Raw genomic sequence first — 19,195 nt, forward strand, 5'->3', positions numbered from 1 at the left:
CAGGTATTTTTTAGCTTCAAACTCCGCTGAATGAGGGTTTAAACTCAAAAACGGAGTCAATTAAAACCCATTTAGCTACTGTCATAACATTTTGAGTTCGTACTTTGCTTTTTTTTTTATATTGAAGTATTTTTTAGCTTCAAATCCTACTGACGAGTAGGGGGGTAAACTCAAAACCGCTTTGGCTACGCTCATAGAATTTTGAGTGTATAATTTGCTTTTTTTATATTGAAGAGGGGGTTTTAAAATCAAAATCTTCCTTATCTGTGATCTTGAAATTTGGGGATAGTCGTTTGCATTTCTTTTTGTTTTGTTTTATAGAAGAGGGGGATTTAACTGCAAAAACACCTGGTAGGGGGTTTTAAACTTAAAAACCCCTGGTAGGGTGTTGCAAACTCAAACCCCCTGGTAGGGGGTTAGCCCCCCCCCCGGCTACACACATGGTAGTCAGTGTATCATAGGTGGAACAGATGAAGATTTTGAACGTCGTATAAATCTAGCGCGTCAGACATTTACACAGCTAAAACCAACCTGGAAATCTCCTCACATCTCAAACAATTGACTAAAATAAGAATCTTTAATTCCAATGTCAAGGCGAGTCCTCTATGGTTCTGAAACACGGAAAACAACTGAAGCACCAACAAAAATAAGTACAGAGAAATATCTTTAAAATACACTGGTACCACAAAATAGAAAACACCAAACTGTGGGAGATGAGTGGACAGAAAAAAATATAGAGGTGCATCTCTTAGAAAGGAAGTGAAGATGTATTGGTCACACACTTAGAAAAGATACCAACAACAGGGCTAGACAGGCCTTATAATGGAACCCCCAGGAAACAAGACGTAGGGGAAGACCAAAAAGAACGTGGCAACGCAGTATACTGGGAAACCATTAAAAAACTAGCAAGCGACCGTGGAGAGTGGCGTGTATTTACTGAGGCCCTGTGTTCTATGAGGAACGCAAAGGAAAGATGATCATTTATAGGAGCCATATTTAAAAGTATTAATTATAATATATTTTCATTTTTATAGAGTCTAGGTATTATCTGTAGGCACACCTGCGGGCAGCATAAAAACCCTTCTGGTGGGCCGCATATTGTAATTTGCTCACCACTTGTTTTCATTACTAGAAACTGACCTATAACTAGCACAATATCTAGATCACAGACCTATATAGGTATCTATTTTGATCTTTGAAAAACAATAAGTAACATTAATCCATATCCGCTTTGGCTTTGAGAATCTCTTACTCTTAGCCTGACTTAGGCCACTTAGGGTAAGTTTTCTAGATCTAGACTAGATATCTAGATAAATATTTACATTTGTATAATATCTACCTCTAAGATCTAGACCAAGATCTCTAGAATTAGACTAGATCTATCTATAGTATATTATATAATTTTTATATTGATAGTCATGATATCAGAATATCAATTATTATCATAATAAAATAATATGATTAAATATGATGATGAATTAAATGAATAATCAGAATATGTTCGTCAGTACTGTGTCAGTCAGTAGTGACAGTAGATCTAGATTCTAGAATCTAGCTAGACTAGACTCTATGGTAGATTCTTATAACTGAACACCGACTTTCGGGAACTAGAATCTAGGTCAATTTTTTATTTTATTTTTTTATTTGGTGAAGGTTTAACTTACAAAAAAAAACTGAAAGCAGATTCTATTTCTATCATTCTTATTCTGCAACTCAAGGACAATATTACCACCCAAAGCCATAGCCCATAGTCAAGATTTTATTTTAAAATAAATTAGGCCAGCTTATCTTGCGTGATCACATGCAGTGGGCATGGTTTCTGGCTTCAAATTAGCAGCCACACTTTTTCTTTCATTCATAAGTTATATATTCTAGATATCTCGATCTAGGTCATGTTTATTTATTGAAAAAATCATAGATTTATTAATCCCAATAATATTTCTTAATACAATTTTGCTGTGTTCAAAAAGAAGAATGAGCTGAATTCATTATTATTTGTTTGGACACCCCCTTTTTTAATTTTATTTAACAGCTAACGGTATAAATGTGATTGGAATGTCTTTCTAAAGATGTTTGGAAGCTTATTTTGATATGCCCATCAGCCTACGATCAAACAGGCTCATGATATAGCCTTCATCCCTTATATGGGTATGAATTGCTGGGGGAGGTTAAAACAACAGCTTAACATACACGGTTACCGAGAATTTAAATAACTGCCATCTGCTTTGGAAAAACGGAACAAAATTACCGGAACTTATCTAAAATTGGACATGCGCAGTCCCGAAATGTCGTTTTTAGCTCCAAACATGAAAACAAATGAATTACAAACAAAAAAAAAAGCGACCCGTTCAAAAAGGAGAATTCGATGGGGTGTTCAAACTATAAGAGCCTCCTCTACTACTTCCACAGGACATTCTGTAAAGCGATCTAATAGAAGTTTCATATTATATATCAAAATAAAGATTTAAATTTAATGACCACAAAAACAGCGGGTGTACGAATTCATGTAATGTCTGGATTAAATAAACTAGTTACTAGACTAGATCTAAAATCTAACTCTACACACTAAGTCACTCTAAGTTAAGTCTAGTCTAGAGTAGAGGTCTGGAGTCTAGTACTAGTGGAAGTCAACCTACTGGCATTCTACGAACGTGGCCAAGCCAGCCAAGGCGTCTGCTGCTGATAACAGAGGGGATGTCCTGGCACTCTGCTCTTCGACTTCGTAGCACTTCCTCATTGGTTATCTTATCTTGCCACGTGGGTTTGAGTTCCAATCCCAACTCCTTCAGAGATGTGTTTGCTGCAGGCCTAAAGGCAGCACACAAAACCTTCTCCCAGGACATTCGGTATGGTGATCTAATAGATGGCAGGAGAGCCGCTGGTCCCCCACTTTTAGGTTATACGGATGTATGCTAACGTGACATGAAGCTCTTCAAAATCGACACTAGCAGCTGGGAAGAGGTGGCACTGGATAGATCCACATGGTGAGAGAGCATTAAACCAAGGGTCATGGATTGCAGGTGTCATACACAACAGAAGCAGAAAGAAGGGTGAAATGCAACGGCGCCTGGTGATTACATATGCCCAGCCTGCGATCGCAGCTGTGTATCAAGGATTGGCCTCTTTAGTCTCACAAGAAGTTACAAAGGGAAAAGATTGTCTCTCGAGATGAAAAATGCCACAGAATATGAAACTAGCGTGCTGCAAAATGACCCAATTTTCTTCCATTTAGCTGTCTTTTTATGTAAGAAAAAAGAATTCAAATTTATTTCAAACAGCCAGTTTTGGACATCAATGTTAATGATCTTATATTAACATTATATTTGTTAGTTTTTTTTTTGTTTTTTTATAGAGAATAAATGGGCAAATGTTTGGAGTGAGCTTGGTACATTGAATGAAGTTAAATGCCTAGATCTAGACCTACTAGATAGATCTAGATTCTAGATTTATATAGAGAGAATATCTAGAGGATTCCGCTATTTAGGCAAGAATGGCTATCCTGACCTGTACTATACTACAAAAGATCATCTGTATTAAAAATTTATTTAATGAATAAACAAAAAGCACAAAAATTCAACACACATCTAATCATGCAAACATAAAATAAGTCTAAAAGTCTGTGTAGAAATCACTATCCCAGTGACCTAATTTTTGGTAGATTAAGTGTGTTCATATTTTTATTTTTTGTGTTCGTATTTATGCATAATTTGAAAACATCTTAATGATTTCATGTGAGGGGCTATGCCTGGGGATCTTAAAATTTAGTTAATGTTAATATAGAAATAAAATCTGAGTTTATTGATGCCTAAATATGGAGACTGTCTGAAATAAATTATGGTGTCTGGAATTAATGTGGATCAAATTTATTTGAATTAAATGAAAACACACTGCCTCTTTGACCTTAAATATAATAACAAATATAGGTTAAGGGTACAAATATAAGTAGTCAACCTTATTCTCCTTAAACTAAAGAAGATTTGGATACTTCATTTTCTTTTCTATGTTGAACCATTGTCAAATAATGCAATGCACTGTCAAAGTCAAACTTTGAAATTTTGGCCTATGTGACCAAACAGCATCTAAACTTCTCTAATTCTATAAGTCTAGACATTTTTTTTTAACTCAAGTCTAGGTCTTGGTCTAGAATCTTAGTTTAGTTAGTTTAGTTACACTTACAGTTTAGTATTTACTGAGTTAGTATATAGACCTAGATCTAACTCTAATACTTGTGTTAGTGACTTGATCTTATTATTCTTAGCCTAACAGTAGATCTACTAGATCTACTTAATTCTACTTGATCAAGTAGGACTACTAGTGCCATCACGGCCATGGGCCAAGGCCGCCCAAGGCTAATCTAGGTCTTAGTCATAGAGTATAGATTAGAGTTATAGTAGAGTTAATAATTATAACTTTATAGATCTAGATATAATAATAGTATAGTAAAGTAGTAAAGTCTAAATGTAAATTATTAAAAATTTCTTTTAATGTTTGGATTTTTATATGTTATAATAATTTACATATATATATGTTAATTATACTTAACTAGTCTAAACTAATCTATCTAAATTGGGAATAGTTAGTCATTTGCTGAGAAAAGAATACTTGACCTGTTAGATTTATTATTGCCATCTATTTGCTAATGAGGTCACTAAAAATTCTAATAAAAAGGGTCAAACTGCATTGGAAAGTTATACATAAAACCAATAAAGGTGAAGGGAGTCATCAATTAGCACATAGTTGTATCCTATCATTTAAATGAAAAATAAGAATATTCATATCTTTTGTGTCTACACACATATATATATATATATGTTGTAGTTGTTGTTTTTTTACTTAAAATGCTTTCATTTTTTCATTTTTAAGTGACTCGGAAAAAAATTGAATTGTATTTTGTAACATTTTTGCATCATTCTTACTAATAAGGTATACAATGTTAGATGTGTGGCTGAGTGACAAGAGTTGCTAGGCTACCTATCAAGTGGGCTTGAGTTCCAATCCCAACTCCTTCAGAGTTGTGTTTGCTGAAGGCCTAAAGGCAGCACAGAAAACCTTCTCCCAGGTACCCCTTCCTCCATTGGCCCATACTGTAGGTTAGATTCTAACACGGAAAACCTACTCCTAGATACCCCTCCCCACACTGGTCCACAAATGAGATTGGACCATAGAACTCTGAGCATGCTATAATCATGAAAGTAGTGCTATATAAAAGCGATAATTATTTATATATTATTATATATATACATATATACATACATACAAGAATTGCTAGGTTAAAAATATAGGATATAATAATAAATTGAAAAAAAAACAACAACAAAAACTACACACACTGACTCTTTTAATAGGCCCTTTTATTCACTGTGAAAATTTAATTTTTGGCACTTTTAATTTTTGCTTTGAATAGAGGACTTCTTGTAGACCTAGATCTAGTTTTAAAATTGTTCTACACACACACTTTTATACAGATGTAAAATCACAATAGATAATCACAATGATCTAGGATAATCCCTCACATGGACTCAGACAATTATCTACACCTAAAGATCTAGATCTGTGTAGAAATATACATAAATAACAAATTGGAGTGAAAGAAAGTTATGCTAAGCAAAAGGAATTATTGTTTTGTCTATAGACATTAAAATGTCATCTGTCAAGTACATAGTTTGTAATAATTGCGAATGAAAATTCATTTCTGGTAAATTTAACAGCTGTAGTTTTGACCCCAATATAAAGCAAAAAAGCAATTCACTAAATTGGATAAGAGTAGCTAAAAAGGGTTTTGAGTTTAACCCCTTTCCTTTTTTCTCAATAAAAAAACTAAAGGATAACTAACCACTGAATTCCATAATCAAAGGGAGCTTATATGTTAAAATCCCCCACGAATAACAAAAAACCCAAAGCTACAGCCATTACATTCCATGAGCATATCCAAGAGAGCTTTGAGGTTAAAGCCCCCACCAATAATAAATAAAAAAAAATAAAGGAAAACTACAGTCGACAAATGAGCCAATAGGAGTTTTGAGGTTAAAACACCCTTCCAATAAAAAGAATTGTAAAGCTACAATCATTAAACTAAAAAACTAAAGCAAAACTATTTGAGCTTGGCAAAGTGGTTTTTCTGCCGGTTGCTGGAGCCCAAAGTAGGTATATGAGAATTCAAGCCAGTGACTTAAAAAAAGACTGAAGCAAACTACAGTCATTTGAGTGAGTAGCTGATAGATTTGATATTTAATCTACAATTTTTCAATACAAGAGTAATAGGATATTGCACTGTGGAATATTATTTTTTTTTAGTTTCAAATACAGGAAATAATGCTCCACCCCAGAAACCTCTAGGGAAGCTCACAGTGCTTCCCCAGACCTGACACTGACTCCAGAAAGAATCTGTTTTAGGGTACTAAAAATGTCAGAAAATATGAAGTGGCCGGATGAAATAAAGATATATCAATTAATTAATTATCTCTCCCTAATCCTCTCCCCCACCCAAAAAAAAATTCCTGGCTACACTTCTGAAGTACATTATATAAAATGGAAGAGAAGAAATGGCACTCGTGCACATTTTTTTTTTTCGGGATTGTGGATTATCAAATCATTTTTATAAAATTTTATTTTGCAAGATATTATTGTGTCTGTTCATTTTGATGAAATCAAGCCTAATAAGTAAATTATTCAAGTTTCAATTTCGTATACTTTTTTTTTAACAGCATGAAATTTACAGCTATTAGAACCCCCCAACTAAAAAAAAAACACACTTTCTAAACGTTTTTAAATTAATGCAATATTTGTTTTTGTGTTTTAAAATTCTGTGTACAACATATACATACTTCATTCAGAAATGAGTGTTGTCGTTCTAAATGACAGAAAGGCTTGAACACATATACAAGAAAGGCCACAACTAGAAGTACTGGACAGACATTCTCCATCTGGAACATCGTCATTTGCGCCTGAAATCTGAATGAGCTGTATCATTTTTTTTTTGAGAATATTTGATAAAATATTTAAGATGTTTGATATACTCGCTCTAAGTCATATGCAGTCTTAACATCTTGTTATTGTATAGTTATGAATTTTTGACAGAACTATTTAGCTTATGGTCGTTTGGTATTAGCTCTGGAATATCTCGATGGTCGCGGATTCGAATTCTGCACGAATTTTTAGGCTAGGAAGTAATAATCTTCAGATCTGAAGGTACATCTGAAACATGTTTTTTTTTTTTGTTTTTTTAATAAATACAATGATAATTGTTCTTTATAATTATAGCTCTGGCTATAATTCAAAAAACAGAAATGGAAAAGTGGTTTGAGTGCTGGGACAAGTCCCAAAAGGCCCGTGGAGTCTGGGAGCGCATGAGGCGCCCTGACCGCACTTCCCCGTGGTGGAGGCTGTCCAGGCCTGAGCAACTTCGATTTCACAGACATGTTTTAGCCTTTATTTATCTTTTTTGTTCACTACTAGGGATCGCATTATTTTGAGAAGACTTTATGTCAAAACATGGAGTTTTAGTCTAAATTTTTGCCCTTGGCGCAAGAAAAATATGAATTAATTCCTCTTCGGAAAGCAAACAAATGTCGACTATCCGCCTAATTAGGATTAGAAGATATTGTTATATATATATATATATATATATTATATATATATATATATATATATATATATATATATATATATATATATATGTATATATATATATATATGTATATATATATATATATATATCTTTTAACTTCTGGACGCGAACACATGTGTTGTCTATCAGCTCAATTTGGGTAATAAGATAATCGTATGTTAATGTAATTATTCTTGTGCAATTGAAAGAAATGTCTATCAGCCAAGATGTATTTGACAATCATATGTTTAACATTCTTCGCGTGGACGTCTGTTATAAAACCTTTGAGGCTTTATGACCTTCATAATATTTTCATTGTTTTCTCGCTGTTCTTTAAGTAATTCTTTCCCACGATCATCACTCCCCTCTGGCCATAATGACCATAACCGTTCGCACAATTAGAGGTCAACTTGTGAGAACAGCTATTCGTTTTGGGTGTTGATGAATGTTTAAGTCAGGCCGTGGTTCACATTTACCTAGCGTCTTTGCCCCGAAAACATTTGCATACCGCTGCTGTGTGTCAATAGAACATAGATAAGGGGTGGGGTGGGGAGGGACTGAAAAATGTTACTCCTATTGCCTGTCAAAGTCAAAGGTCTATGAGATTAATGTCTCCAATTTTTTATCAGTCTCATATTTTTTCCCTTCTACAGGTGAATTTGTACGATTGTTTGTGACAAAGTTTCTCAAGGCTGACTAGCAGGGATAAATACAAAGATTTGTTGGTTTCAATAGATACCCTTGTTATCTAACTAGTTTTGTTTCCCGGACTCCAGAAGGTATCTTTGTTTATCTTGTGCTTCAAGTCAGCGTTGTGCTGTGTCATGACTTTACTATCAAAGCACTGCCAAGGATTGTACCTAGACTAATACTTTGCTGGACCAAGGTGACTCGTCATCCCAGCACAGCCAGAACGACGGCATACACCACGACTGTCATTTTAGCAGGTGATGACTCTGTCCAGTCACTTACTTATGACCCAGTCATACTTCAGCACTCGGTAAGTGGATTACGTCATAATAGTACATGGACCAACTTTTTTTCCCTAGGTTATTATTGTCTTAGGATTTGATTTGTTTTAATATTTTGCTATAGTCATAGTTGTGTTTGGTTTATCAGCGACAAAACTAGTTTAAACGTATTTGCCCTCAATCGTAGTCCAAATTGAAATAACATACAAACTCGTACCTAAATGGCATTCACTTGATTTCGCAAGGGACCTCGAATGAACTAATATAAAAATGTTACCACGAATAGATTTGTACGTAAAACATAAATACGGATCATTATTGACCTTCTTTCTAGATTAGTTCCTATTTATAGAGGAAGACAATGGGGAAATAGAATTTGTATTTGGTAGATTGCAGAAAAACAAAAGCAGCGTTTCTCTACGCCGCTCACCGCAAAATAAATTTGATGGATTATGCATGTTCCAAAGTAACCCATGTTGTAACATTTATTATGCCCATCAGTGCTTCGGATACGTAAATTATAAATAGTAATTTTTAGTAATGGGATTAATACGTATATTGTCATTCTAATGAAACTGACTTCAGAGCTGCTCTTGAACGCGATTTTTTTTTCGCTTTCTGAAATTCACAGCAAAGTTGCTTTTCACGTGCAGTCGTTTGGAGTAGATGACTCCACAATTTAGATTAAAATTAATGTTTAAATGTATTTTGTTTGTTTTGGTGTTAAGTTCTGCATTGATGGACTTTAACAAGTTTACTCTATAACAAATAGTGCCTTTGAGAACAAAATGTTTCAACTAGCTTGGAAGCGCAGATGTCTTTATTTTGTCACAATCTTGATGGAATTTAATGCGCTTTAGATAGTCGTAATAATAAGTGGCTTCAAGACGTTTTGGCGCAGCCCTTTTGGCGCGGGAAAAATGAACTCCGCGCCAAAAAAGTTGCATCAAAACGGCTGCTCCTAAACGTCCTGCTTCGAAATTTTATTGCGCTGTTAAGTAACTAAAGTTATGCTTTAAGCGCGAGACAATGACAAATATTAAATTAAAAACAAAGTAATCAATATCGTTTTCGTAAACGTAGTCAAGCATGTGGTTAGTCAAAACTCAATGGGAAGGAATTCCAAACCTTCGCGTATTAAAAAAAAACCTTTTGCCTCTGCAACCTAGAGGAGCCCATAAGCACTCTATATTCCTTGTTTAAATACATGTGGAACGTCCGCATTTTAAGTATCATGGACTTACAGGGCAGGAAGAATAACTACTTCCGTAGTACCTGGGCAAACAAACAAATATACTGGACTGTATAGCTTAATGCCTTGTAGCTAAACATATCTCGTTACCTTTCAGACACTACCCCCCTTTCCTTTAGCTCACGGAGCTGGAGACTTTCAAGCAAAATATGAGACTCCATTTTTGGCTGCACCAGGAATCTCCAATTAGTCCCATTCCCATTATGTCGATCTATTTAACCGAAGCCAACTCATTCCGATCATTGCGGATTCATCCCAGGAATTCAACCATTTCTCAGTTGTCCATGTTAGGATTCGAGTCGTAGCGTGCTCGAACTTACTTTGTGCTTTGAGAATGCAGGGCCGTCCGCCTCATCACATTTTCTTTCACGCCGCAATGCGAAGGGGTCCACTGCATTTTCATATCATGGCTTGCGGACTGGAGCGGGAGTCTGTTGAGCATTTAAGCCATGATCTGCTCCAATGCATGTTATCTCTAGTTATGTCGGCGTAGAAACTATATCTGGCGAAGTCGCATGCGCCTGTCAGGTGATTTGAAAGTATTGGGTCTGGGTAGACTATTGTTGTATATACACAGCTCTACCGGGGTCTTTCATAGATCTATCGACTCAAAGGTAAATAGTATTATTTTATAGTTTTTTTTTTCTCGTATGGTGCCCAAGAGTATCTCCTTTTTGACCTACAAGGGAAGGTTAATAGTAGAAGTGAGCAAACTCCTTCATGGAATGCAAGCACCTATAAACACTAAGACTGATTGATTCTTATGGAAATGTGTGATTACAAAGACTCTTTTCTCAAAAATAGAAACAACAACAAATACATTCACATCAATAGACTAGACACAAACATTAAGAGTTCATTGAGTTCACACAGATGTCCTGCTACTTTTCATGTTTCCAAGGCAACGAGTAGCGTTGATACAGTCTGACCGAGTTAGGAACAAACGAGTTTTTGTACCGCTCGGTTCTAGTCTTGATATGTCGCTCACTTCGCGGCGACTTGACGTAGTTATGATGGAGCGGGTGGTTGTTATCTTCTAAGATTTTTCCGATTTCGCTGAGACATTTTTGTTCCAAAAGTTCGTTAAATTATCCTAGTGTTGTGCGTGTGGTTTTTGATGCTCTTTTAATTTCTCATTGTAGGGAGCTCAGCTTGCACACTCTTAATTGTTTTCCTCTTCACTGTCCTACTAGAATATGGATGGGGAGCCTAGAGTCGCTAGATGGGGAGCCTAGAGTCGCTAGATGGGTAGCCTTGAGTCGCTAGATGGGTAGCCTAGAGCGAAGCAGGATATTTTGGCGCACGGGATGTTTTGGCGCGAAATGTTTTGGTCACATTATTTACGTTCACTGTACTATTTCTTTGAAAAGAATGCGACATATCTATATTATTTAAGTTTGTAATTTAATTATTGTTAGATCACTAGCATTACACAAGACCAGGCATCCATCCATACTTCACAGTATGCGTGCATGAAATAGTCAAAATTACCAAAACTTTTTTCGGGGGGAGTTGAGGGGGTATAATGCGTATAATACGCAAGGTTATAACAACGTTGGGGCGAAGAGATTGAAAGAGATGGGTTGACCTTGGGCGCTCTCGGAGTTAAAGATTAAGAATTATAAATTCGCACCTAGGGATGTCAAGAGGAGTGCTAGAAATAGATTATCGTCTTACCAGTAAGAGAGAGAAGGGTGGAAGAAAAAGTATGTACAAGGAGTGAAATGTGCCCAGAAGAAAGGGGCTGGATAGGTGTCACAGGTAATGTCCAGTCTGAAGGAGATGATCGCCAGACGCCAACGACCAGTGCTCGGTGCTGGTCTTGTCTTCATTTGTTTGACTTTACCTGCGTCATGGGGAGATGTGTCACCCTAATCACCTCTTAAAATATATCTTTTAAAATTATCTTAGCTTGTTCGAATATTAAACTGATGTCAATTCTTTTTTTAAAAATAAAATAGTAGAATGTTATCCAGAAATCATATATAATTAAAGGGGAGGGGGGGGGAGCATGTCATTACCATTCCGGAATCTGACTTATTGTATATTCATGAATTAAGCAAAACCTTTATAAAAATCAAACAAACATGACGAGTCTCACTTAATGCTACTTACATCTAACGTTGGCACTCCCTGTCTACTACTGCTGTTTTTTTTTTGTTTTTTTTTTTGTGGTCTTGTGGGATGCGTTAATACCCTGCGCCTAGCAGGAGAGGAACTATCTTGTGTTTTTATGATTATTTTTATTTAGACCGCATGAGTCGGCTTTTTGCCAAGTGCTGTAGACTGACCAAGAGGTTTTAGGGCATTCACTGTTTGGGACACTTTTGAAAGTTTTTCCTGGGCTGTGTAGATAAGCCCTCGAGTCCTAAATAATACTGTCCAGGTGGCAGTAAAACTGCACTGCTACTCATTGGCACAGGACTTCGATTCGGGAATTTGATTGATTAAATATATACGGTGGATCGCTTTGTCTATCTTGGCCGCACATGTGGACCTGTTGATCCAGAAATAGACCTAGGCTAAGGCATTTTATAACATTATTGTCTTATAACGTATGGAACAGTCAAAGCTATGGAAGTCTACAAGGTTCTCATTCTTCCAAAGTTATTGTTTGCTCTAAGAACTTGTCAGAAGACATCACAGGCGGTTTCTTCATTGACACATAACTTTTCTTAGAAACATCTGAGCTCACCTGGGTCTAATTGGTAACTAAGATTCGGGGAAATCTCAACTGTCATTTATAGCTTGCTATTTATCACAAAAATCGACTGTAGTTTCCTCCGACCCCTTCCACTTTTATTCGACTATAGTTGATAGTCATATCATAATGAATAGCGTAAATAAATGAATAGTTTGATCCTAATGACGACACTCATAAAGTTCAAATTGTGCCATGTCTAGATTTTATCCCATTACTTAAGGTAAACCATTTCCATGATGAGAACAGTTACACAATCAGATTACATTTTCATCCTGTCTCGAGAAACACGAGTTCATCATAAGAGTGAACTATTTAAAAATAAAGAACTTCTGATGCTAACCATTACTTCAAGGTATGTCCACAATTAGAACGACAATGTTGTCCCCCTTTTCCAACAAAATAGCTCAATCACTTTTTGATTCTCCGAAGTGGGGACAACTGGAATCCTGGTTGGCTCGGAACTGGTAAAAGAGGCACCCTGGGAGCAGTGCACTGTTTTCAAGTGCTCCGGCGTGTTTAGCACTCACCTCGTCTCTTTCTGAGCGGCACAATGTTGTCACCACGAAGTGCATCCAATTATTTCTAGTATCTCAACCATTTCTGATTATATTTCGCTTTTTTTTTTTAAACGAGCGTAGTCGCTAGCACAATTCTTCAGTGCGGTGATGTTCGGCGTAAAGGATTATTAATCTTTATTTTTCGACTAAAAGAAGCAAAGTTATATATATATATATATATATATATATATATATATATATATATATATTATTTAAGGGCTTAAAATAACCTTTCTAACGGTACCATGTTTAGTGTAATCGTCATTGTAATACTTTAAGATAGGGTAAAACGTAAAACAAAACAAAATGGGTTTTGGGTATGAAACCAAATGAAACAAGATTCAGTTTGTATTACGCGCTTGTTTCTCTCATAGACCCGGTTTACTGTAGTCCATTCATTTCAACTACCTTCATCATGAGACAAATAGGTTTCAAGTTGCAAGGGTTAATAAGGATAATTCTGGTCTTCCAAAATCGTATCTTAAGTTTCTAAAAAGGTCATCTCTGTTTCTGTGGCCCGCGGTTAATGAAGTTGTCATGTGGCCAGCAAAACGATCAACCGCCTTTACTTTTCCCCGTTCTAAAGTCAGGTACCCATTAGATCGCAGGGTCTGAAAGTGGAACTAATAGTTGTACTGGAAATGTGCCCCCTAAACAAGAGAGTTTTTGACCTTACAAAGTCTATTAACAAATAACAGGCTCTTAACCGAGCTCTTTTGTGCGGGTGCTATTGAAGTCTGTAGAAATGTGAGCACAGCAAGGCTGAGTTAGGGCTAATATCCTTGTGTTGTCTTGTTGTTTTCTAATTCTCAACATCAATTAAAGAACTCTAAAATACATTAGAACTCATAAGGAACAACTGCTGGTAGGTCTATATTTTGTTTTGTAGGCTACTGAAGAAATGCAATCACTCTAGCAGTTTTGATTTCTTTATGTCCCAATGGACATCATTTTAATTGAGTGTAAATAAGCTAAACATAAGCTAAAATGTCTACATAAGTCAAAGGTCATGCGTGACGTGACTTCAGTTGCGTTATTATTGCCTCACCAATCTCTCAATGCAAATACAATTAGTCTAAGATACCACCAGTTTCTTTTATGATGACATTTCATTTAGATGTCAGCTTCTCGATTGACAATGCTATCTATCTGTCTGTCTCTCTATGTCTGTCTCTGTCTGTCTCTCTCTCTATATATAATATCTATATCTATATGTATATCTATCTATCTATCTATCTATCTATCTATCTATCTATCTATCTATCTATCTATCTATCTATCTATCTATCTATCTATCTATCTATCTATCTATCTATCTATCTATCTATCTATCTATAGATCTATATATATATATATATCTATAGATATATCTATATATTTATATATATACGTCTGTCTGTCGATCAGTTGATCTGTCGATCAGTTGATCTGTCGATCAGTTGATCTGTCGATCGATCTGTGCATTCTGTATATATTTTAATGACACTGAAATGAAATGTAAAAAAAAAATGTCATAATGATCTCAAATAATTTTGATTCTTTCGCTCCAGATCTTTGCAGTCAGGTTTGACTTTGAACAATACCAAGCTCAGCTCTGTCCCATTGTGTTCAGTTGAACGTGTTACCATTTGTTGATTGTTATGTGTTTCCTTTCTCACACCTCAGCAAACTTGTGTGTCAGACATGATGTCTATGTCTCTAGTTTAATAGCCAGACATGCTGTCTATGTCTCTAGTTTAATAGCCAGACATGCTGTCTATGTCTCTAGTTTAATAGCCAGACATGCTGTCTATGTCTCTAGTTTAATAGCCAGACATGCTCTCTATAGATGTGTCTAGTTTAATAGCCAGAAATGCTGTCTATGTCTCTAGTTTAATAGCCAGACATGCTGTCTATGTCTCTAGTTTAATAGCCAGACATGCTGTCTATGTCTCTAGTTTAATAGCCAGACATGCTGTCTATGTCTCTAGTTTAATAGCCAGACATGCTGTCTATGTCTCTAGTTTAATAGCCAGACATGCTGTCTATGTCTCTAGTTTAATAGCCAGACATGCTCTCTATAGATGTGTCTAGTTTAATAGCCAGAAATGCTGTCTATGTCTCTAGTTTAATAGCCAGACATGCTGTCTATGTCTCTAGTTTAATAGCCAGACATGCTGTCTATGTCTTTAGTTTAATAGCCAGACATGCTGTCTATAGATGTGTCTAGTTTAATAGCCAGAAATGCTGTCTATGTCTCTAGTTTAATAGCCAGAAATGCTGTCTATGTCTCTAGTTTAATAGCCAGACATGCTGTCTATGTCTCTAGTTTAATAGCCAGACATGCTGTCTATGTCTTTAGTTTAATAGCCAGACATGCTGTCTATGTCTCTAGTTTAATGTCCTTAGTTACCAGAAATGAGACCATGAACAACTGCGAGTGCAAATAAAATATTGATTTCAAACATTGACTTTTAGCTGTAATTGTTGAATAATGTTGATTTCTTATTTGTCGCTGTACAAGAACAAAATGTTGATAGGACAAAATACGTTGTTTGAACTTGGTAGAACAAAACTCTAAGAGCATTGTTCTGTGTCTTGGTGTTCAACAAAATACGTTGTTTGAACTTGGTAGAACAAAACTCTAAGAGCATTGTTCTGTGTCTTGGTGTTCAACAAAATACGTTGTTTGAACTTGGTAGAACAAAACTCTAAGAGCATTGTTCTGTGTCTTGGTGTTCAACAAAATACGTTGTTTGAACTTGGTAGAACAAAACTCTAAGAGCATTGTTCTGTGTCTTGGTGTTCAACAAAATCCGTTGTTTGAACTTGGTAGAACAAAACTCTAAGAGCATTGTTCTGTGTCTTGGTGTTCAACAAAATACGTTGTTTGAACTTGGTAGAACAAAACTCTAAGAGCATTGTTCTGTGTCTTGGTGTTCAACAAAATACGTTGTTTGAACTTGGTAGAACAAAACTCTAAGAGCATTGTTCTGTGTCTTGGTGTTCAACAAAATCCGTTGTTTGAACTTGGTAGAACAAAACTCTAAGAGCATTGTTCTGTGTCTTGGTGTTCAACAAAATACGTTGTTTGAACTTGGTAGAACAAAACTCTAAGAGCATTGTTCTGTGTCTTGGTGTTCAACAAAATCCGTTGTTTGAACTTGGTAGAACAAAACTCTCTAAGAGCATTGTTCTGTGTCTTGGTGTTCAACAAAATACGTTGTTTGAACTTGGTAGAACAAAACTCTAAGAGCATTGTTCTGTGTCTTGGTGTTCAACAAAATACGTTGTTTGAACTTGGTAGAACAAAACTCTAAGAGCATTGTTCTGTGTCTTGGTGTTCAACAAAATCCGTTGTTTGAACTTGGTAGAACAAAACTCTAAGAGCATTGTTCTGTGTCTTGGTGTTCAACAAAATACGTTGTTTGAACTTGGTAGAACAAAACTCTAAGAGCATTGTTCTGTGTCTTGGTGTTCAACAAAATACGTTGTTTGAACTTGGTAGAACAAAACTCTAAGAGCATTGTTCTGTGTCTTGGTGTTCAACAAAATCCGTTGTTTGAACTTGGTAGAACAAAACTCTAAGAGCATTGTTCTGTGTCTTGGTGTTCAACAAAATACGTTGTTTGAACTTGGTAGAACAAAACTCTAAGAGCATTGTTCTGTGTCTTGGTGTTCAACAAAATACGTTGTTTGAACTTGGTAGAACAAAACTCTAAGAGCATTGTTCTGTGTCTTGGTGTTCAACAAAATACGTTGTTTGAACTTGGTAGAACAAAACTCTAAGAGCATTGTTCTGTGTCTTGGTGTTCAACAAAATACGTTGTTTGAACTTGGTAGAACAAAACTCTAAGAGCATTGTTCTGTGTCTTGGTGTTCAACAAAATACGTTGTTTGAACTTGGTAGAACAAAATTCTAAGAGCATTGTTCTGTGTCTTGGTGTTCAACAAAATACGTTGTTTGAACTTGGTAGAACAAAACTCTAAGAGCATTGTTCTGTGTCTTGGTGTTCAACAAAATACGTTGTTTGAACTTGGTAGAACTAAACTCTAAGAGCATTGTTCTGTGTCTTGGTGTTCAACAAAATCCGTTGTTTGAACTTGGTAGAACAAAACTCTAAGAGCATTGTTCTGTGTCTTGGTGTTCAACAAAATACGTTGTTTTAACTTGGTAGAACAAAACTCTAAGAGCATTGTTCTGTGTCTTGGTGTTCAACAAAATACGTTGTTTGAACTTGGTAGAACAAAACTCTAAGAGCATTGTTCTGTGTCTTGGTGTTCAACAAAATCCGTTGTTTGAACTTGGTAGAACAAAACTCTAAGAGCATTGTTCTGTGTCTTGGTGTTCAACAAAATACGTTGTTTGAACTTGGTAGAACAAAACTCTAAGAGCATTGTTCTGTGTCTTGGTGTTCAACAAAATACGTTGTTTGAACTTGGTAGAACAAAACTCTAAGAGCATTGTTCTGTGTCTTGGTGTTCAACAAAATACGTTGTTTTAACTTGGTAGAACAAAACTCTAAGAGCATTGTTCTGTGTCTTAGTGTTCAACGAAATACGTTGTTTGAACTTGGTAGAACAAAACTCTAAGAGCATTGTTCTGTGTCTTGGTGTTCAACGAAATAATAATAATAATAATCTTTATTATCCATAAGGAAACCTGTCTTACAATTTGTGCAACAAAACACTATAACTCTAGACATACATTTATTAAGTTGAAACATAGCACCATCAAGTCAATACATGATTCCATTGAATTAAAATGGAGATGTTAATTTTGTATATAAATTATATACCGTGCTTTGGTTGGTTAGCAATTAATACAGTTTCAAATCTATCTACGATATATTTGTCAGTTACCACTCACTGACATACCACTCACTAACATAACACTCACTGACATAACAGTCATTGACATAACACTCACTGACATAACACTCACTGACATAACACTCACTGACATAACACTCACTGACATAACAGTCACTGACATAACACTCATTGATCACGAGAGCTCTTAAACTATTGCACGTCTCCGCATCAAATTTTGTACACAGATTCCTTTTAGTTCCTAGGTGCTCACTAAGAACGCTTTTTGACAGATGCTGCAACCTGACCGCCGCAATTCGCGAAAAACCGCAAGCGCTATCAAACTTTTATATTTTATATTTTATTTTCCCAAAAAGGCCGCAGTCTAATTAGAAAGCATAATAAAATCACACAAATTCCCTATTTTTGAAGCAATCTTTTCCCTAAGTCTACTTATTTATCTAGAGTCTTTTTTTTTTTTTTGAGAGAGAGAGAGAGCAAGGAATGGTATTTTGTAACACTGTCATAACAACAAAGTCATAATAGCATTGAAAAGGTAAATCTATATCTATTGTCATTTCGTTACATTCAAATGGGGTCAAATAAACGATTACAATGTTATAAAACTTAATTAGCTTTTCTTTTTGATATAGAGAACAAACTACCTAGAGAAGTGTAGAAAGGGGAACGGGAATGTGTACGAAGGACTTTTTGTTGTTGGGGGCGTGGGGTTGGTGGGTGGGGGAAAGCGGATAAGAAAAGTGCTACTAAAATTAACGGCCCAAATTATGAGAGCGTGTATGTGTCGGGGGCGCATTATGAAGCGGATCTTTTCAAATCAAGTCAAAAGTCTAAGTGAGAGAATTACGATGCGCAAGTAAAAAAAAATGAGAGAGAGTATGTTGGGTTGATCGTTAAAAAGTGGCCGTTTATTATAATATAAAAAAAAAGAAAGAGGTGTTCCGACCAAATAAACAATATAAAGCCTGGAACAAATCAACGGGCGTAACCGGTATGTACTTCTAGTGAAATGTAATCCCACGCAATAGGTGGAATCAAATCAAATTTCGTTAGCAGCACCCATGAGAGAAATGTTGGGTTCAATTTCTGGAGACATTCAGTTAGTGTCTGGGAGTGAACCAAACATTGAATAAGTCTAGGCTCAAGATCTAGTTCTAACATAGTTCTACATTTGACCTAGTTCTAAACTTAGGCTATGGACCAATCAAGATCTAGTTGTACGATTCACCTATATCTAGTTATACTGTAATATTAGTCTAAGAACCAGTCAAGATGTAGTTCTACAATTCACCT

General features: G+C 35.7%; 1 protein-coding gene across 3 annotated transcripts in view; it reads left to right on the forward strand.

Moving 5' to 3' along the window:
• Positions 1-1,172: 1,172 nt before the first annotated feature.
• The window catches only part of LOC106069002 (anion exchange protein 2-like), a 71,803-nt gene continuing 53,780 nt past the window's right edge, over positions 1,173-19,195 (forward strand). For all 3 annotated transcript variants that reach the window (XM_056014416.1, XM_056014420.1, XM_056014419.1), the window contains exons 1-2: positions 1,173-1,278; positions 8,260-8,606. The gene's annotated coding sequence lies outside the window, so the exon portion shown is untranslated. The remainder of the gene's footprint in view (positions 1,279-8,259; positions 8,607-19,195) is intronic.

This window comes from Biomphalaria glabrata, chromosome 16, assembly GCF_947242115.1.
Source record: "Biomphalaria glabrata chromosome 16, xgBioGlab47.1, whole genome shotgun sequence".
In the NCBI taxonomy this organism is placed as follows: domain Eukaryota; kingdom Metazoa; phylum Mollusca; class Gastropoda; family Planorbidae; genus Biomphalaria; species Biomphalaria glabrata.